The sequence below is a fragment of the Oncorhynchus mykiss genome, chromosome 7 (assembly GCF_057628025.1).
Source record: "Oncorhynchus mykiss isolate SJ-2025 chromosome 7, ASM5762802v1, whole genome shotgun sequence".
Classification (NCBI taxonomy): Eukaryota; Metazoa; Chordata; class Actinopteri; order Salmoniformes; family Salmonidae; genus Oncorhynchus; species Oncorhynchus mykiss.
Genome location: NC_143028.1, coordinates 41,018,163 through 41,040,835, shown reverse-complemented (window position 1 = coordinate 41,040,835; position 22,673 = coordinate 41,018,163). Strand labels below are relative to the sequence as shown.

Sequence of the window (22,673 nt, the reverse complement as noted above, 5' to 3'; positions counted from 1 at the left end):
CCAGCTACAGAGACATTCTAATTAGGCCTAGTGGTTGGTGCTATTACTTCTATTGCTGCTCTCAAAGTGTGAAAAATGATGTTTCCATCTTATGTATTTCTCCACACATTATTCTTTGCAGGAATTTAGAATTTAGCTGCATCTTTGGTCAAAGGAAGTACACAACCCATCACTTCAAGAAGGGGAGATCACATGCTTGATATCATGGGATATTCGTTCTGCTCAGTGTTTTGTAGACCAAAATACTAACTCATCTCTTGATTTCAGCATAATAGAGATGTACCAGAACAAATTGTCTAGCAGGTGGTGTTTGATTCAATTACGTTTAATGATCCAAGAGTGTGAAGACTGTACCAAGGAGCACCTACCTTGAACAAGGAGAACGTCCAGAGAGCCATGCAGGGGTGATGATGAACTCACCTATTTAACCCACAGAACCCCTATTAACCCTGTTTCACAGGGTTACTCACCTATTTAACCCACACCCTTTAACAGCAGGTAATCTCTTTGGATCCAGTCTGGTGACGAACCAGACAGAGCTACTGACATGCTTTCACTTCCATGTTTATACATACTATACACGCACGTGTCTGTCTTACTCTCCCGCTGTATATGTTCCCATGAATAAACAGTTGACACTTCTTTTAACAAAAAAGGGACAATTCAACTCAAATGAATGTGTGCAAAAATCAGACAGCGATGTTCCATTGAATTACCAGACATGTTGTACTATCAGAGATTGTCACTGACTGTAGCGGTGAGAGAGAACATTGGTAACAGGATTGTTACAGCTCAGATAGAAAACGCCAATGGGTCTGCAGGTTCAGGTGGGTAGTTTGGTTCAATGATACACAATATTGTCATGGATCCCCCCGGTACTGCTGCTCATTCTGTTCACCAGTTTCCGGAGATCTATCACTGACATCTGAACTGGGTCATCACCACCAACCTCGGACTGTCTTGTCTCATTATGCACACCTGGTTCCCATTCCCCCTGATTAGTATGTGTATATGTGTGCCCTCTGTTCCCCATTGTCCTTGTCGATCACTGTCCTACAGTATGTCCTTTGGTCTTGTGAATACCTGTGCTCTGTTTTATTCGGTTTTTGGTGCTATGTGTATTTTTGTGCACTTGTTATTACGGGTGTCCTCCCAAGCGTAGGAGAAGGAGGCATCTGGGCCTCTGCTCCTTTGGTGGAGAAAGGGGTCATTTTTCCCCGACCTGCCCTCTATCCACAAATAGGTGAGGAGGTGACAAGCCAGGGAATTCCCCTGCTCCAATCCAGGCAGGATGCAAGATCTCCCCTCCTTTTCTGTCAACTCATCAAATTCCCTGAATACCCTAGCCCCTCACTCCTGTTAGCTCTGATTGATTCCGGAGCTGCCTGGAATCTGTTAGACAGTGCACTGGACACTGCATTATGCATCCCTTTGGTTCCACTACAGTCACCCATTCCGGTTAGAGCCCTGGATAATTGTCCAATAAGGACAGGGCTCATACATCACGGTTCCTGTTTCTCTGCTGATCCATGACACTCATTTAGAACAGATCACCTTTTTGATTATAGACACCCCCATGCACCCTGTTATTTTAGGTCTCCCCTGGTTGAGTTGGCTTAACCCTGTTATTTACTGGTCTGAGAGGAGACTGCTGGGTTGGTCACAGGAGTGTCAGGGGAGGTGTCTCACAGTGTCTGTTAACACCACTATGGTGGAAAGTCCAGACTACACCCCTCAAGTGGATTTACCGGAGGAGTACCAGGATCTGCACAGGGTTTTCTCAAAGACCCAGGCTACACGCCTGCCTCCTCATCACCCCTGGGACTGTGCCATTGACCTGCTGACTGACGCAGCCCTCCCGAGAGGATACGTCTATTCCCTCACCTAAACGGAGACCGAGTACAATGGAGACCTACGTACAGGAGAGCCTCCAGCAGGGTTTTATCTTCCCCTCTAGTCACCAGCCTCCTCAAGCTTTTTTTGTGAAGAAGAAAGATGGGGGACTGTGCCGCTGCATTGATTATCGAACTCTGAATAAAGCCACCGTCAAGGTCAGCTATCCTTTAACCCTCATTCCAACCATCATCGAACAAATGCACTGGGTGCCGTACTTCCCGAAACTGGACTTGAGGGGCTCCTACAATCTGGTGCGCATTCGTGCAGGCGATGAATGGAAAATGGCCTTTTCCACGACCATGGGCAATTACTAGTATCTTATAATGCCTTTTGGCCTGTCTAATGTTCCTTCAGTCTTCCAGGCCTTTATTAACAAAGTGTTTCGGGACATGCTGGGACGGGGCGTAGTGGTTTATATAGATTACATTTTGGTCTATACTGCTGACCGTGCCCAGCATGTCTCGTTAGTCAGGTCTGTGCTGGGAAGACTGTTGGCGCATGATCTATATACTATGTTTTTCCATTGGCCCATGTCCTTTTCGGACTACTTTACATCCATAGAGGGAGTGGAGATGGAGGAGTAATGTGTCAGCGCAATCAGGTCATGATCCATCCCCAACTATGTGAAAGCAGTGCAGTGATTATTGTCTACAAAACAACTCCAAAGCCCTGAAAAAGCTATAACATTATTGGAACAATTTTCTTGAAATTAGATATGGCCCCAACAGATCTCTTTTATCTGTGTTGACTTTATCTCTTTTTTTGGGGCCCCAAGTTCGGTGGCAATGACATCTGTTTCTTCATTAGAGAGGTGCTCCACTTCGGTAATGACAGGCTGCCAGACCATATTTCTGACTGACCATTCTGAAATAGACTCTATACACCCACTACTTGTTGTCTCTATCATGTCTCTATCATAGCATGCTTTTATTAACCTAGCATGAGTGGAACAGGCACTGTTAAGTTGTAGCCTAGAGCTGCAGGGCGATAGATTGTGTCAGTGGACACACACAAAAGAAAGTACCACCACACTGGCTTCAATGTTCTTCTGATTATATGTATGGACCTGACTATGGCCAGTCAAGTTATTATTTTTGATCATCTTTCTCATTTGAAGTATTAAAGGTAAACTCATTTAAACTCTCAAAATGATTCATGATGAATTTGATCAATAAATATCCCGTATCTAACACTATATATGTATCTAGGATAAGAAAAAGTTCAAGGCTATGACACGCTCATTTTAGAAGACATTTTGAGCAAAACATTCGGCCGTAGACATTTATCTTGAGGTCAAAAATAAATGGTACAGGTATCACTCAAGTTGTAGTCTTAGCATAGAAGGACAGCGTAACATACAATCAATGTCTGTCCGTCTTAAGTGTTGCGACTGGTGTGGCTGTGACCAAGGCTGTGCTGTAGCAGCTGCCCACTGCAATCTCCATGAGGAAGTTCACCTCATGTGGTTAAGTGCTGGTTGCTAGGTGACTGTTCTGGGAATGAGGCACTCAGTTCCAGCTCCAGTCCTGAACAGTGTGTGTGGAAGACTGCTTGTCCGGCACCATGCACACAACCCTGCTGTCCAATCGCCTTCTGTACACACATCCTGTTGCCATAGGGACTTAAGGGGTCGCTTGCTTACTCACAAAATTACATAAATCAAGTATTACAAACAGGATTAGGTCTCTGCTTCGACATGTTCTGGAACGCTCGGACACAGAATTACTCAGGTGAAAGAAAAATGCTTCCTCGTGAAAAAATTGCTGTCACAGACCAACCTGAACCCTACCTTGATGAAAGACAAATCTCACTGGTCACAGGTGTTTGATATACTGTGCCACCTCTGATAGAAGTGGAATGGCAGAAGAAGCGTTCCCATGGTCAATCAGAACCAAACATAACAAACTAAACATATAGAGCAAAGGGAACCCTCATTATAGAGCTGAGAAAATGTAGGTTGATGCATAACATCCTTTATAGTTCATCTCTCTCTCTGACACTGATACCATCTCCCCAACATGCTAGAGAGGATGGGTGCGTTCTTTAAGCTTGCCTGGCTGGTGCCCCGGCTGGGCAGAGATTTCATTTTAGGACCAATAAGATGGTCTAAAATGTGCCAATTCCGCCCACGCTTTAACCTGGGTGAAGTAAAATGAGTGCACCTAGTGGTTGAGCCGCGCTGCTCGACCCCCAGCCCCACAACGTGACTGGAGCGCTGGTCTCATTTCTGGACTGAACACGCCATGGTATCTGTACTAATTAACCCAGATGTGGATATTAATAAGCAGCTGGTATGAAAGCGGGTTTAGACTGGAAGTGGGGACATTTGAGAGGAGAGAGGCCTCATTTAAGAATGGTCACAGTAAAGTGGGACACAGTGGCCCCTCCCGTGGCAGGGGAATAAGACCCGTTACTATATTGAAATACCCTCCGGCCCATCTTAATGTCTCACACCTCTGGAGATTTGGCTCCAATGAAAAGCTGAAGATACCTTCAAGGGGGGCACTGTGTTGAAAGAATACAGAAATACATAGAGAATTGTAAAGTTGAGGGATGAAGACTAGATGCCCATAACTTCTATGCTCTGTATCTTTGAAGGTTAAATGAATGTGGGGATCATCTCTATTGACACGGAAATATCTTTGCACACAACATTTAAAAGCCAATCTAGGAGCACACATGATTTGTATAATACAGGGTTTCACAAACTCGGTCCCCCCCCCAACACTACACAGCTGATTGAAATGACCAACTAATCATCAAGCTTTGATTATTTGAATCAGCTGTGTAGTGCTAGGGCAAGAACAATGAGTTTGGGAAACCCTAGTATAGTACATACCACTAAAAAGCCATACCCGTCTTTTACTGTAGTCAATATCAGACGGTTGGCATAAAGATCTGATAGATTCATCTGCGGTCGGGCGAGGGCTTACAGTCCAGGCAGGGCATGATGAGACTTGGGGACTGAAGTGTTTCGATTGCTAGGTCTGGTGGGACGTGCCCCACATAGCACAAGTACTCTCTGACAGAGAGAGCTTTTAGTTGGTCTGCTCAACACAGATGGAGTTTATACTTTTTTACAGAAATGCTGTATCTCTATATCAGACCAGCGATCCCATCCAACAGAAAGGAGTTGGGGACAGTGAGACAGTTGGCAATCGTGAGAGAACAGTGGGGGGTCATCATAGAAGGGTCAATCCAGGATTTAGAAAAACAAAGCGGTCACCGTGACACTTGTTCTGGTTAACAGCTGAGGGATGAACTGGAGAAATGTAACCACTCGCAAATTCATAGACAGAGCTATGGTTGCAAGGACTGACCATCGATGAGATTTTAACCATGTTTTGAAGCAGTGCATGTTTAGACTTACAATATAACAAGCTTATATTTTGGGACAGCCGAAGCTGTCGTACCCCATCCGTTATATTATTCGAGAATCAATGGTTACATGAGTCCAAAATGGAGCAATCCCGGATTGCCCCTTTAATCCAGATGGATGGCACACTGGTACGGACAGGATGACTACATCAGCAGACTGTGTAGGTGGAGCAACTGATGTGTCATAGAGAACCATCTTTATCTGCAATGATGGACGATGCTGTTAGCAATCAACTGACACACTGGGTGCAGAATTTACATTTAATAAAATAACACGCGCATTAGAATTGGAGAGTTGGATTCGACCAAAATAAAAATAAAAAGCAAGGGTTCTGTGCAAAATGTCTCTCCTTTCCAGTACAACACGATCACTTCAAGTTACAAAACATCAACTTACAGATATGAAACAAATAACCACCTTCCTCTATCTAATTGTTGAGAACAGGTATGTCCAGTGGCAGGAATTGGGCACAGTTCTGTGCACCACAGCAGTATGGTTTCCTCTGGAGGGTATCTGTCCCATTGGCTTCTGTCCCAGGGTCACTCTGAACCAACCCATAGAGTGTGTATTTCTATAGCTCGCTGAATAGTCAAATGTGAGCTCTTGAGGGGTGATGTCCCTGCCAGTGAACAGGGCCAGCCTGGGCACCAGGGAGTGCACCTGGACAGGCACCATGAACAGGTGGGGCTGGAAGGAGTGGTTCAGAAATCGCCCCACATTCCCAACCACAATAGGGTCCACAAAGGTCTCATTGACTGGGCCCTGTCCAGCATACTCCCGCACAGCAATGATGTAGTTGTTGTCCTCAGGCCCCTGTGCAAGCTTTCTACGCCTGGCCTCCTCAAAGCAGAGCACTTTCCCAGCATACTCACACACAAAGGTCCCACAGGAAATGGGCTCCAGAGCTCGCACCCCCAAGCCCCTGTCCTCTGTGGGGTAGACACACAACCTGAACCCCAGGCCTCTCTGGACCACCTGGTTACCTGCAGACCTCACTACAGCCACACAAGGCGTTACACTCAAGCACAGGCCTGCAGTAACAATTGAATGTATCTCCTCTGGTCCTGGTGACAGCCTGTCGTATGTCTGTCCGTATGTCTGCAGGCAGGAGGAGCTCTCTCTCAGGCAGGAGTAGGTGTAGCAGGAGCATCCTGGAAGAATTACCTCACTGGGGTCTATGTGACGTCCTGGCCCCTGGACATTCTCTGGAGAATACTGAAACCAAAGAGACAGATGAAAAGGGGACTGATGTTTTATAAGATACAAAGGTAACCAGGCCAATAAAAAAAAATGTAAACAACCAGTCAAGGTATTGGCGTTGGAGGATTTAACTTAGCTAGAGGAGATTGTTACAGAGTAAAAGTTTTTTCAATCCCACATAGAAGTTTTTTAATCCTTAATAGCATCCAATCCAGCATAGCTCTGCTTCTTTTAGCTAGCAGTGGTGCAAATCTTCAAAGAGAAAGACGTGTAAGAAAATTGTATAGTGGGGCAGTTCACCAGCTTTAGAAGTGAGCCTATTTTGGATTCTCTATTTTGTCCAGAATGTCTAAAGGATGTCTAGTGATGATACTGTGCTGCCACCAGCTGGCAGAAAATAGTTTAGACAGCCTGAATGAGTATCTTCAGGTAACTGCCAAAATAAAGGAAACATCAACATAGTGTCTTCCATGACCCTCCAGAACAGCTTCAATGCGCCTTGGCATAGATTCTACAAGCATCTGGAACTCTATTAAAGGGATGCGACACCATTATTCCACGAGACATTGCACAATTTGGTGTGTTGTTGATGGTGGTGGAAAACGGCGTCTTAGGTGCCGCTCCAGAATCTCCTGTAAGCGTTCAATTCGGTTGATATCTGGTGACTGAGACACACACATACACACGCCCCCTTTAAACCCATTATTACAGTAAACCATAAGTTATTGGGGGGGTTCTACTAGGCTATTATATGGAATTGTTTTATGAAGGTAATACCAAGGGTCATTATGCATTAAGTTTAAGACCTCTTGAAGTATCAACAAATATATACTAAAATCATTTGATTAAACATTGCATTTGGGCTTACTACTATTAGCCCATACAAACACATTGTTACGAAGTGTCTGTCCTATATCTGAGAGATGTAAGATAGATCTGGAATTGAATTATTTTTTTTTTACACGTGCCTTATCTTTGTCACTAAACAGTCTCCATGCAGTCCATACATGGTACCGGGGGAACTCAGACGAGTCTTGTGAGGCTTGTGGGCGTCCTAGAGCCAAACAACCCGCCGTACATACTCTTGTGAGTCTCACCTTTTCACATATTAGTGTGTAGCCCAAACTGTTCGGACGCTACAGACAGGAGTTGGGTTCGAAGACGTCTGTAGGGGTCGTAGAGCAAATCTGGAACAGGATCGTGTTCGTGAGAGTCTCGTCTTTCCGGTAGAGGGGTTTGAAAAACAGTTTCGGATGCTACAGACAATTTTGTGAGGCGTCCCATTTTAAGGGATGGTCTGACAAACACGGCTCTAGCCTTGGCACCATTCACCACAGATGTGGAAGTGCGACATAGACGGAGGCGGAGGAATGAGAGGCGTACAATGCAAAAAAAACAGATACACTATATATACGAAGTATGTGGACAGCCCTTCAAATGATTGGATTAAGCTATTTCAGCCACACCCATTGCTGACAGGGGAATAAAATCGAGCACACCGCTCTTACTGAAGAGCTCAGTGACTTTCAACGTGGCACCGTCATGGGATGCCACCTTTCCAACAAGTCAGTTTGTCAAATTTCTGCCCTGCTAGAGCTGCTCCGGTCAACTGTAAATGCTGTTATTGTGAAGTGGAAACGTCTAGGAGCATCAATGGCTCAATCGAAAAGTGGTTGGCCACACAAGCTCACAGAACGGGACCGCCAAGTGCTGAAGCATGTGGAAAATGTCTGTCCTTTAAAAATGTCTGTCGAAACATACAGAAACCAACCCACATGCACTCTGTTTTACAATGTTGCCCCCACATTTGGATCACATGTAGGTCTATGTAATTAGATTGCAAGAATGTAAGGATGAAGATGTATTTAAGCTCTAAATAGTAATTCACCCAAAACAGTAAGCATGCAGATTTAATAACCAATGATTGGTGGCGACATCAACAATTTAGGAGTCTGTAGCGCCTTTTGCTTAGAAAAAAAACAGAAAAAAGTTGTCTCCCACAATGCTTTGGTTCCGACTTCAAGTTACAGTTGGTGAGGAGCAACTGTCCAGTCGACTGCTGTCGAAAGTTCATGACCTTTGATCACATGGTTGTTGTAAAGGCCATACAGTTGACATGTAGTCACAAGTCAGACAATCTTTATACCCATAAAGCAACACACTTTCAAAGGCGGTGTCCAACGTAACGATGGTCAACGTCTTGACAAAAGTGATCCACTTGAACACGCCCAATGTCAATATAGAAAGGGCACTGCACCAGTCCAAGGAGAGACTTAGGGAAAGTCTATGATTAATGTTTTACATTGTCGCCACCTAGCGGCCTTCTAGCACAAGCACACTATCGCACTGCTGCAATTTTTGCAGTAAGTGGCGCTATGAGACTTAACAAAGAGACCCACTTACAGCCAGAACATCATGTAATGAATCACTGACTCATTAAAGAAAAGTGTGTGTGTGTATGAGACATTAGAATTCAGAGGTAATATAGACCAAATAAAAAACATGGCCATATGAGGAAACAGTGTCCTTTGGTTCCCACATCATAAGAACACAAATACGCATTGTTGGAAGTGGAACCCAGCTGGAGAGTGAGGGAGACAGCAGCCTGTGAGTAAGGAGCGAGGATCCTCTCTTCCACTCCAACAGGGGGACGCCTGGCACAATGTAGCTTTGGAAGCCACCCCTGTTACCTTGGAGATAACGATACACCAAATAGACAACAATGGAGGGCTCCTGCCAGTGACATAATCCATCCTGTAATAATGATGGGGCTTTGGAAGCACCGTGCTCCATCTGTTCCTTAGACCCATGGAGAGGGGAGAGGAAATGGAGAAGGAAATCATACCACAGTATACAAAAAAATACTATAGTATACTGTAGTGTTTTTGCAGACTAAAGAGTAGAATTTATTGTAGTATATTGGAGTATACTGTAGTATTTACTGTTAACAATAGTATAAATACTGAAGTAAAAGAAAACTGTGCTATATAGGATATTATCAACTGGGTGGTTAGAGTCCTGAATTCTGATTGGCTGACAGCTGTGGTATATCAGACCGTATACCACGGGTATGACAATATTTGTACTGTTCTAATTACGTTGGTAACCAGTTTATAGTAGCAATAAGGCCTCTTGGGGGTTTCTGGTATACGGCCAATATACCATGGCTAAGGGCTGTATCCAGGCACAACGCTTTGCGTCGTGCATATGAACAGCCATACTTAGTATATTGTCCATATACCACACCCCTCGTGCCATATTGCTTAAGTAATCAATGTAGTTTTTGCGAATTGTAGTATACTGTAGTATTTACTGTAGTGTTTTTGTAGACATGACTGTAGTATTTATTATAGTTTTTCTGTTTTATTATCTTTGACAAAGAAGTGGAGGCTTTCTCCATGAGGAAACCTACTGGAGAAATACTAAAAGAGCACATTTTTCATAACCTGTAGGTAGGTAAGACTGGGGAGCTTCAAAGCTTCTGCTCTTTTCTATAACCGGTAGGTAGGTAGGTAGGTAGATAGATAGATATATAGATAGATAGATAGATAGATAGATAGATAGATAGATAGATAGATAGATAGATAGATAGATAGATAGATATAGCTTCTGCTCTTTTCTATAACTTGTATGTAACACAATAGGTTTTTCACTTATGGGCGACACAAATTGGGACATGGGAAGAGGAATGGGCAGGGCATATGCAAATTAAACACTGTAGTATTTACTATAGTTGAATAAAGTAGTGCTTTTGCGGACTGCAGTGTTTTTGCGGACATTACTGAGGTATTTAATATATTTTAAAATATTTTTCTCAGGTGGCGCAAGGAAGCAGATGGGGAGAGGTCACATTGCTGGCTGGCATTTCAGCTGAACACACAACTGACCCTGTGTCATCTTCCTCTGAGAATACTCCCCCTATCCTAATTCCTTTACAAGGTCCTTGTGCAAAAACACATTTTGTTATTTTGAATTCTACTGGATTCTACTGTAAGCAGAAGTATTGCAGTTATGGCATTAACGAGGACACTGGATGCTCACCAACAAAATGACCTTTTTAGGGAAACTAACTTTAGATATGGGTAGAGCTCTGGGTAGAGTATTGATGGCTGTCATGCAATGATGATTAATTAATCGATGAGCCCAAGTCTGTCCAGTCAGCAATATGTAAATATATCACACAATGAAATCTCCCATCAGCACTTTGTCATTTTACTGCTTGCTCCTGCCTCCCTGTCTGCTGAAATTAAGCAAATGGTACAGGATCAAATAGTGTTTAGCAAGACTGTATTATATTCAACCCACACACAGCTTGAAGTGTATCTCTCTGGATTCCCCCAGTGCTGTAAACTGAAACAAAGTCTGGACAAATATATTACATTTACCGTTGAAAGTTTGCTATCCCATACAATAGAGGAAGAAAAATATGCGTAAGAGGGAATGTGTTTTTGATTGGATTTCTCAGTTGGAAATTGGTTCTAAAAATGTACCAGAAGTACCAGCTTGGTTTTCTCAATGAGGGTCTCTACATGATTAATATGACTTGACAATGTGAGGCTCTCATGAAGCACATCCCTTACCTCCCGTTCTCTTAATGACAGAGCTTGTTGGGGGATCTTTAATTAACTCCTTTGTCTTTTGGATTTAATGAGAAGACAACAACACAGAAGACCTGGGCTTTGAGGGCATAATGCAATTGGTTGGACAGCCAATGATCCAAAAGCATGATAGACCACGTCCTTTGGGGAAATGATCAACAACACCCCAGTGCTCTCTCTGCTCCTGTGTTTATTGGCTTCTCTTCAAATTGCCAGTGATGCTGCTCTCAGCTAGTAAGGAAAGTTGCTCGGTGGCATGCTGCTCACTGTTTAATTTGACTTTGGAGAACAAAGGACATTTCAAAGGCTCCCCCTTCTCCCTTCTTTAGCCTGAGAGGGCTTGATTACTAGGACTCTCCCTGTGCCAACTCCCCAGGCCTCTCAAAGGGGCCTGCCATCATGGTTCTCACAGTTCATCAAAGGCCACAGTCCTACTGCCGATGAAACAAAGAGGGGCACAACTTGTGGAGGAAAAAAAACATTAGGGAGGTTGCCAAACAAGCAAAACTGGGAAAGTAAAAGTAAAAATAGAAGAACAAAAAAAGGGGTGAAACAAGTAATAATAAGTACCCACATTAAAAAGTACTATAGTATACTATGGTATAAATACTGTAGTATTACTATATTTACAGTGCCTTTGGAAAGTACACATTTTGGTAGGTTACAGCCTCCTTCTGAAATTGATGAAATAGTTTTTTTCCCCTCATCAATCTCCCCACAATAACCCATAATGACAAAACAAAAACAGGTTTTTAGAATTCATTAATGAAAAATTAAAAGCTGATACGTATATCACATTTACATGTGCAATCAGACCATTTACTCTGTACTTTGTTGAAGCACCTTTGGCAGCAATTACAGCCTCGAGTCTTCATGGGTATGACAAGTTTGGCACACCTGGATTTGGGGAGTTTCTCCCATTCTTCTATGCAGAGCCTCTCAAGTTCTGTCAGATTGGATGGGGAGCGTTGCTGCATGGCTATTTTCAGGTCTCTCCAGAGATGTTAGATTGGGTTCAAGTCCGGGCTCTGGCTGGGCCACTCGGAAGCAAACAAAACGAAAAAGGTATAGACATGGCTGAATTTGTCCAAGAGAAACTCTCATTGTGGACTAATGATTACTCCCTAGATCAGCTAGATGTAGGCAAGAGTGTGCAAGGCGGTAATTAATGTGTTGCTGTCTGTGTTACATCTGCTCCTGCCACGCCCTCTACTGCTCATCCTGTGTCTCCTTGACCTGCCGCCGCTCTCCCAGTTCTCACTCCCTCTCCCTCTGTGTGTGTGTGTGTGTGTGTGTGTGGGTGGAGACAGGTGTGTTGGAGTCAGAGCAGATCTCCACCAGCTGCAATCTGTTCCATAATCAAGACCTCTACAAATACTCAGTCCTGCCACATCCACACTGCCAGATCGTAATCTCTGCTCAGTCAGTCTAAGTTTCTAGCCGTTTGTTACTATTTAGATCCTGTTATCCTGCTGTGCCTGTTTTCCTTGCCTGACACGGTTTTCCTCCCCGCAGAAAGTTCTGCCCTTTCTGTCTCTGGTTCCTGTCTCCAGTTCCACGTCTCCTCAACCTGCTACTCTGCCCTAGATTCCCCACTCTGCTGCTCCCTTGGATTCCCCTCCGGACCTGCTCACCCTGTCCCAACCCCTCACGCTTCAGCCTCAACCGCCTCACCTGGTTTCCTGCAACCCGCCCGAGCTTCTCCTGGCCTACACTCCATCTTCCCCGTGTTACCAAAAATACCTTGGTTACTTCATCCCAGTCTCCTTGTCTGAGTCTGGTCTTGGGTTTCCCTGTTCCACTCCGCGTAACAGCCTGTCACCTTGATTACTCATAATTCTCTGACCTGTGCACCTACGTTGTAAACGGTCATTCATAGGCTAGGTCGTAGTAACCTCAGGATGGGAACAAGGAAAATGTGAGTATCGTATAGTAGCCTAAACCTATCGAAGTTATATTGAGCTGGGTGAATGTAATATGAATGACAGTCGTCCAATATTGTAATAGAAATAAGACCACGCTCATAAAAAAGTATTATTCTCCCTCATCTTAAACGTCACCGACCACCACTGATCAAAATGTTTCTGAAGCCTGTCGGCCAAGACCCTCATGAAGAACTCACCTAGTCTGCAGAGAAGGCTAGTTGGCTGGTTGATGGGGTTAGGGGGCCTGGAGGACAGGAATGGACTTGCTGTAGGTGGTCTTTAAATACTATATGTTAGCCCTTTTACTGTCCTCTTTGACAATCTTCCCATTGTGTTTCAACACTGTTACTTTTGAGCTGTTTGCCCTGCCATTTAACATGTCAACTTTTTTGCCAGAAGGTTTTGGGGTTTGGATCAGTGTTTAGTTTTTTTTTTTTAATCTATCCTAGTAGGTGTCTCTTTCTTTAGCCTGTAATGTTCTTATTTGGGTTTGTAGCTGGTTTACTTTTCTTTTTGTTTCCTCAGATCTGTACTTCATGTAATCTCTACGTGCCTTCCGTTTCAACTGGATGAGGTGAGGGGGAAGAGTTTTGGGATGTTTGGAATGGCTTTGGTGTTTGACAGAAGATTCTCTGGCAGAAAAGAGAATCTGGCACAGCTCCACCGTTTAGGGTCACGGGGGGGGGGTAGGTCAGAGTTCTTGGTGTATACTATGTCTCTGTATTTTTGCCAGTTTGCTGTGTTGTAATCATATTTCTTTGTTTTTCCTGCAGGTTAGGTATGGAGGGAGAGCGAAGGGAGTATTAGTAAGTGGTCCCTTCCTACATCTCCACATGCCCGAGAACATGGCTACCTTGGCAGCAGGCTCGTGGGTGCAGAAACAGAGGTCCAGTGTTGTGTTAGTGATTTTCTATGATGTTGAGTAGGAAGGTGGGCTGGTCATTGCTTAATAAGACAAGATCATTTGGATTCAGGATGGAGTGGAGTGTTTTACCCGCCAGGTTGATAGATTTGCTGTTGAAATACAGGTGTTTGGAATTGAAATCTCACATAATTATGAGTTTGTCTTGCTGGAGCAGGTGGTGGAAGAGATGAGGAGGGGATGATTCCAGAAGGGCAGTAGTCGGAGGCCAGAGTCAGGCTTGTTATGTTGGTCAACCTGACTCTGGTTGTGATTCATTAGTTTAGCTTGAATTGATCTGGGGTTAATATGATGGATGTTTCGATGAAGGAGAGAGAACTCTTAATCAGGAGAGCCACTCCTCCCCTGTGACTCTGGGTCCTGTCCCTCCTTAGGATATGATCCTATGAGTTATCCTTGCATAGGCCAAGGAGTTCAATTTGGAGGTCAATGCATTTGGTCAGTGCCCTCTAGACAGGTCGGGCCTGGTTTTGGGGCTGGGACGGAGGCTGGACTGAGAGGCTAATTGGGGCCTACCAACGCCAGGTAGGTAGGGCACTGCTTGGAGGGCAGCAGAGTGGGATCCCCCCCACAGTTGGCACATTTGGCATCATGCTTTTCTATGGTGCACATTTTGTGTGAGTGTTCTACTCCACATCTCACACACTTGGTGGGGTTAGTGCAATTCTGTGCAGTGTGTTTGAAAAGCTGTCAGTTAAAACATTATGTAACATGGACAGGGATGTGAGGTTTTTTCTACCATGTAATGAAAGAAACCCATGAAGAACCCTTTTTTTAAGTAGCAGGTGAGTGGAGTCTTCAGGCCAGGTTAGATGGTCCCTGTCAAAGGTGGTAGGTTGTTCGGTCCTCCTGCTGATGATCCTGTTGATATTTGTGTGGCAACTTCTTGATTTTGTAGTTCTTTGATTTTCTCTGAGGTGATGGAGGTTGATAGGCCTTTGATTGTTATTTGACTCTGTGGTCTGTCGCTGGCATCCTGCCTTCCATGGCAATTTGCCATTGTTATGGAGAATGGGGCTCCTTTAAAAGCATCTGTTTGCCATGGAGCCAGGAGCTGGGATATGGGTGATAGGAATGGGTGGGGTATATGTAAATTAAATGCTGTAGTATTACTATAGTTTTAAAAAACGGTAGTGTTATTGCGGACATTACTATAGTGTTCTACAGTACACTACAAAATGTTATAGTAAGTATTATACATAATTGAGGCCAGTATAGATTTGTAGTATACTACAGTATGCTACAAAATTGTATAGTAGGAACTACACTATCGAGGGGGATACTACAGTGTGTAGTATAGTATTCTACAGTATAATACGAAATCCTATGGTAAGTATGATCAAGGGATACTACAGAGTATAGTATAGTATTCTACAGTAAGTACTATTTTATAGTAACCTGTGCTCTTTTTTCATGTGGGTAAACACATTACAGATGTAGACATACTGTAGACATACTGTAGCATGACACATTGACAAACTTTCCCTCCCTCTCCACAGAAGTGACATGAAGGGTTGTGTGTATGGGTGTATGTAGAAAGGCTGAAGATTGCATTTCCTCGCCCTCAGAGGCTCATCAGAATACTTCCTCTGCTGCTTGGCAACAGTGACGGGCAGCATGATTTACTCACATGACAAAAATTCACAAAAAACGTAGGAAGAGTCAGGGATGTTACATTAATGTGGACGCTACCATGATGACGGATAATCATGAATAAATTGTGACTAATATCAGGATAAGGTAAGACCCAGATGCCGACCGTGTCGAAGTAACCATGTTTATTACAGCAACAGAGGCAAAGGTACAGGACGGCAGGCAGACTCAGGGTCAGGGTCAGGCAGGCGGCTACAGGGTAAGGACAGGCAATGGTCAAAAACCAGGAGGGCGAGGAAAAAGAGAGGCTGGGAAAAGACAGGAGCTGACAAGACAAATGGTCAACTTGTCAAACAAGACGAACTGGCAACAGACAAACAGAAAACACAGGTAAATACAGGGGATAATGGGGACGATGGGCGACTCCTGGAGGGGGATGGAGACAAGCACAAAGACAGGTGAAACAGATCAGGGCGTGACAGTAATGATGAGTGAGAAAGTTACAGATGCACGAAGATCATACCCCAAAGATATGCTAATCTCTCACCATTACCAATAATATGGGAGGTTAGCATTTTCGGGAGGGTATGATATTTAATGCCTCTGCAACTTTCTCACTCATTATTTACGATTCATTCATGATTATTTGTAATCGTGGTAGCCTCCACATGAATGTAGAAAAGTTACAAAACACATTATATTATTATTAACAATAAAAGGGACTCCAAAATGACACAATACATTATTTACCATTCATTACTATTGGGCATAACATAATCCGAAACACAACCAAAAACAAACTGCAAATGCATCCAACACGGTTGTAGAGTCACAAGCTTGCGTGCTAGGCATATGGGATTTCATTCTAAGACGTTTGACCACTTTAATGCACTATAAGTGAATTTACCCAAATACTTATGACACATACAGTAAAGTGCTTTCATTTCTAAACAGTTAAACAGATACCGTATGTATGAAAATATTCTTAATTAAATTCTGTACTGAATTCTGTACTGTCGCCTTATATGAAACATTTGTTCTGAAATCCAAAATGCTCAAGTATAGAGCAAAATTAAAAGTTTCATCTTCACAGTAAAAATAAACTCTTAAAATAGTTGATGATGAACATCACAGCAGCAACAAAACAGCACACTAGATTTTCATACAGTAGTAGAGGACAGGACACTGAGGAGTCTTTCATGTTAACACAGGGGGAACCAAGAGAAGCATAGTGTATGCCCTGTGTTGCAAGTCTGAACAAGCCCCTGGTGAGAGACTCACAGAGTTTCATGGTAATCTTTCTCCACAGCACTGCACAGGCCATCAGTGACTTCTCAACTATTACTCAGCTCCCTTTTCCTTGCTTCTCTCTTCTCTTCTTTTCTGACTCTGCAGGTTACTGCTGCCTGCTTGCCGAGGGGGGGGGGGGGGGGGGGGAGAGAAGAGGGCCATTTCACAGATGTATGTCTCTCACAGAGACAGATGAAAAGGTGGAGGTGATAATGGAGCAAATTCTGCAGATTTAAAAAACATTTCACCCTTAATGTGAAGTAATAGAGAGGGCAGGACCTTAGCCTCATGGTACTGTGGTTGAGTGCCAGACTAGAAGGATGATGATATGTCTGGGTGCGTCTGCAGAAAATAGAAACACAGCTATTTGCCAGTACAGCTTAGACAATAACAAAGACAAGCAATCAATAGAACCTACAAATATAAGATAGAAATTCAGTCCATAAGGCTAACATGGGGATAAATAATGAACATGACATTAATGCTAAAATACAGCTAGATTTTTTTGTATCATATCAAACTAAATAAGTATGGTTCTTTTCCCATTCCATGGCCTTGAGTCACTAGTGACTGATATGTCCAGCCAAGCTCAAGCAGGTTTCACCCATTAACCTAAATCTTTACTCCCTGAAACTCCCTGAATCCAATGTAATTCCTTTTGTCTACTTCCACTTACCTTGTCATGGTTCAAAATCGATGTTACAGATGGGATACAGTAATCTCTCTGCACTGTCTTACCAGAGGCTTGCTAAATTCTGGAGACAAAACAGTCTATTTCCTCATTTGGAAGTGTTTGACCTTAACGTTGTTTTAAAGACATATTGACTATGCTCAGTAACTTCAAGGAGGGATGTCAATGGAGTCAATCCTCTGTTTAAAGTCTTGTATAGCATCATTCTCAACTGAACATGATGTTAAATACACCACCGTTCAAAAGTTTAGGGTCACTTAGAAATGTCCTTACTTTTTCCCCCCATTAAAATAACATCAAATGGATCAGAAATACAGTGTAGACATTGTTAAAGTTGTAAATGACTATTGTAGCTGGAAACGGCAGATTTGTTTTATGGAATATCTACATAGGCGTACAGAGGCCCATTACCAGCAACCATCATTCCTGTGTTCCAATGGCACATTGTGTTAGCTAATCCAAGTTTATCATTTTAAAAGGCTAATTGATCATTAGAAAACCTTTTTGCAATTATGTTAGCGCAGCAGAAAACTGTTGTGCTGATTTAAAGAAGCGATACAACTGGCCTTCTTTAGACTAGATGAGTATCTGGAGCATCAGCATTTGTGGGTTCGATTACAGGCTCAAAATGGCCAGAAACAAATAACTTTCTTCTGAAACTCGTCAGTCTATTCTTGTTCTGAGAAATTAAGGCTATTCCATGCGAGAAATTGCCAAGAAACTGAAGGTTTCGCTGTGTCTCTAACCAGAATAGAAAGAGGAGTGGGAGGCCCTGGTGCACAACTGAGCAAGAGAACAAGTTCATTAGAGTGTCTAGTTTGAGAAACAGACGCCTCACATGTCCTCAACTGGCAGCTTTATTAAATAGTACCTGCAAAACACCAGTCTCTACATCAACAGTGAAGATGCGACTCCGGGATGCTGGTCATCCACGCAGAGTTGCAACGAAAAAGCAATATCTCAGACTGGCCAATAAAAATGTAATATTAATATGGGCAAAATAATACAGACACTGGACAGAGGAAGATTGGCAAAAAGTGTTATGGACAGACAAATCTAAGTTTGAGGTGTTCGGATCACAAAGAAGAACATTCGTGAGACGCAGAAAAAACTAAAAGATGCTGGAGGAATGCTTGACGCCATCAGGTCAAGCATGGTGTAGGCAATGTGATTGTCTGGGGGCGCTTTGGTGATGGTAAAGTGGGAGATTTGTACAGGGTAAAAGGGATCTTGAAGAAGGAAGGCTGTCACTCCATTTTGCAATGCTATGCCATACGCTGTGGACAGCGCTTAATTGGAGCCAATTTCCTCCTACAACAGGAAAATGACCCAAAGCACAGCTCCAAACTATGCAATAACTAATTAGGGAAGAAGCTGTCAGCTGGTATTCTGTCTATAATGGAGTGGCCAGCACAGTCACCGGATCTCAACCCTATTGAGCTGTTGTGGGAGCAGCTTGACCGTATGGTATGTAAGAAGTGCCCATCAACCCAATCCAACTTGTGGGAGGTGCTTCAGGAAGCATGGGGTGAAATCTCTTCAGATTACCTCAACAAATTGACAACTAGAATGCCAAAGGTCAGCAAGGCTGTAATTGCTGCAAATGGTGGATTTTTTGACGAAAGCAAAGTTTGAAGGACACAATTATTATTTAAATTAAAAATCATTATTTATAACCTATTCAACGTCTTGACAATATTTCCTATTCATTTTGCAACTATATTTCCTATTCATCATGTATGTTTTCATGGAAAACAAGGACATTTCAAAGTGACCCCAAACTTTTGAACGGTAGTGTACCTTGGAGAGGTTATATGGTTTCCCCCATCATGGAGTCCTATAGCAACTGTTTCCCTCTCTTCAGTCTTATTTATTTTTACAGTAAAACTGACATCTCTAAATCACTGGCGCTTGAAAAGATAACTATGAGTTGTTATTATGATGTTTCGATGTTCTCCAGACACATTTTATAGCCAGATCGATGCACAGACAAATTAAGTCATAAAACGTGGAGGTGACAAATGGTGATATTTGTTATTTCTCGGGAATAGACCAGTGGTGATGTCAAGGAAAGCGTGCCATCCCACCAGTGGTTCTCTTCACCTCAATCACCTGGTAAAACACAGACCCCAAATTTAACTGACTACAGACCCTTTAGAAACTTCTGTAACCACTTTTCCATCCGCAGCTTTTATGAGTGTAAAGTAATACCATATATAAAAAAATCACAACAGCTGTGATGGAAACAGGAAGTTTCGTTAAAATGTTATAAATGCAGACAGATAATTTGAGGGGGAAAAAACAGACTAAGCCTGTAACGTAGCAACATTTTGAAAAAGTCAACAGGTCTGAATACTTTCTGAATGCACTGTTTAAGATAATTTTTTATTTTATTTTTTACCTGTATTTAACCCTTTATTTTGGTATTAAACAGTCTAAACCATGTCTAAGCCGGGGGAGGAGGGGAGTTATACTAAGCTATATGGAATTGTTTTAATGCTGGCCCGTGTTGACTCCAATGCTTCCCACAGTTGTGTCAAGTTGGCTGGATGTCCTTTGGGTGGTGGACCATTTCTGATAAACATAGGAAACTGTTATGCATGAAAAATCCAGCAGCTTTGCAGTTCTTGACAATTGTCTCAAGGCTTAAAAGTCCTACTTATCCTGTCTCCTCCCCTTCATCTGCTGTAATTGAAGTGGATTTAACAAGTGACATCAATAAGGGATCATAGCTTCCACCTGGATCACAGCTTCCACCACCAAAACTGACATGTACGTGTTCGTGAGCGATAAAAAACGGAAAACCCTATATCGTGTTTGTGAAAGACTCATCTTTCCATAGAGTGGTCATATACGTTTGTAGGCCAAACCATTCGGAAACTGTCACGAGTCCGACCGAGGGTGGTTTCCCTTCCCGGGCGGGTGGCGCTCGGCGGTCGTCGTCACCGGCCTATTAGCTGCCACTGATTGTCTTTCCTCCCCCTCCTTGTATGTTTATTGGTAGCACCTGTTTGTGAATGATTAGTTTGTCTTTATTAGACAGCCGGCCTGGTTGTTGTGCGGGATTAATTATTGTGACCTTCGGTTTTGTAGTAGAGGAACGTGTTTGTTCCTGGTCGTGTATTTCAGTTGTACATTTTTCGTCCCCCGTGTTTGGGGCCGTTATGGTGATGGGGTGGTGATGGAGGGCGACCGCATTAGGGCCGTACGTAATTGGCCGACTCCGACCACGGTAAAGGAGGTGCAGCGTTTTTGGGGTTTTGCCAACTACTACCGGAGGTTTATCCGGGGTTTTGGCCAGATAGCGGCTCCCATTACCTCACTGCTGAAGGGGGGCCCGGTGCGGTTGCAGTGGTCAGCAGAGGCGGACGGAGCTTTCAACAAGTTGAAGGCGCTGTTCACTGATGCGCCCGTGTTGGCGCATCCGGACCCCTCTCTAGCATTCATAGTGGAGGTGGACTCGTCCGAGGCTGGGGTGGGTGCCGTGCTATCACAGCGCTCGGGTACGCCACCAAAACTCCGCCCCTGCGCTTTCTTCTCAAGGAAGCTCAGCCCAGCGGAGCGTAACTATGATGTGGGGGACCGGGAGTTGCTAGCGGTGGTTAGAGCTCTGAAGGTGTGGAGACACTGGCTTGAGGGGGCTAAGCACCCCTTTCTCATCTGGACCGACCACCAGAATCTGGAGTATATTCGGGCAGCTAGGAGACTTAACCCACGTCAGGCAAGGTGGGCCATATTCTTCACCCGGTTCCGGTTTACATTGTCTTATAGACCGGGCTCCCAGAACGTAAAGGCTGACGCACTGTCCCGCCTTTACGACACGGAGGATGGGTCCACCGAACCTACTCCCATCCTTCCCGCCTCAAAGCTGGTAGCACCAGTGGTATGGGAGGTGGACTCGGACATCGAGCGGGCGTTACGGGCGGAACCCGCGCCTCCTCAGTGTCCGGCGGGGCGAAAGTACGTGCCGCTTGGTGTTCGGGACCAACTGATTTGGTGGGCTCACGTCCTACCCTCCGCGGGTCACCCTGGGGTGACGAGGACAGTGGGGAGCCTTCGGGGGAGGTATTGGTGGCCTACTTTGGCTAAGCATGTTAAGGGTTATGTCTCCTCCTGTTCGGTGTGCGCCCAGAGTAAGGCTCCTAGGCACCTTCCAAGAGGGAAGTTACAACCCCTCCCCGTTCCACAACGGCCATGGTCACATCTATCCGTAGATTTCCTGACCGATCTCAGGGGAACACCACGGTTCTAGTGATTGTGGACCGGTTCTCTAAGTCCTGCCGTCTCCTCCCGTTGCCTGGTATCCCTACAGCCCTACAGACTGCGGAGGCATTATTCACCCATGTCTTTCGGCACTACGGGGTGCCGGAGGACATCGTTTCTGATCGGGGCCCCCAATTCACGTCCCGGGTATGGAGGGCCTTCATGGAACGTTTGGGGGTCTCTGTCAGCCTGACCTCCAGTTATCACCCCGAGAGTATTGGGCAGGTGGAGAGAGTGAACCAGGAGGTGGGTAGGTTTCTGCGGTCGTATTGCCAGGATCGGCCAGTGGAGTGGGCACGATATATTCCCTGGGCTGAAATGGCCCAGAATTCACTACGCCACTCCTCTACTAACGTGTCCCCTTTTCAGTGTGTGTTGGGGTACCAGCCGGTCCTGGCACCATGGCATCCGAGCCAGACTGAAGCTCCTGCGGTGGAGGAATGGGTACAGCGCTCCAATGAGACCTGGAGGGCCATCCAGGAATCTCTCCAACAAGCGAGTGGATGGCAGAAGAGGAGTGCTGACCGCCACCGCAGTGAGGCCCCCGTGTTTGTACCGGGGGACAGGGTCTGGCTCTCGACCCGAAACCTACCCCTCCGCTTGCCCTGCCGGAAGCTGGGTCCGCAGTGTGTAGGGCCCTTTAAAGTCTTGAGGAGAATAAACGAGGTGTGTTATCGATTACAACTCCCTTCCTATTATCGTATTAACCCCTCGTTTCATGTGTCTCTCCTCAGGCCGGTGGTAGCTGGTCCCCTGCAGGACAGTGAGGTGCCGGAGGTCCCTCCCCCCCCTCTGGACATCGAGGGGTCCCCGGCGTATACGATACGGGCCATTCTGGACTCAAGATGCCGGGTGAGGGGCCTGCAGTACCTCGTGGACTGGGAGGGGTACGGTCCGGAGGAGAGGTGCTGGGTAC

The 22,673-nt window shown here is 44.6% G+C and overlaps 1 non-coding gene and 1 pseudogene across 1 annotated transcript; both read right to left on the bottom strand.

Annotated features, from left to right (window-relative positions):
- Positions 1–5,521: 5,521 nt before the first annotated feature.
- Positions 5,522–15,539, bottom strand: LOC110528958 (histone-lysine N-methyltransferase SETMAR-like; annotated as a pseudogene).
- On the bottom strand, positions 9,861–9,913 carry LOC118965406 (U7 small nuclear RNA). Its single transcript, XR_005052732.1, has one exon. It is a non-coding gene; the product is annotated as a U7 small nuclear RNA (small nuclear RNA).
- Positions 15,540–22,673: the final 7,134 nt, after the last annotated feature.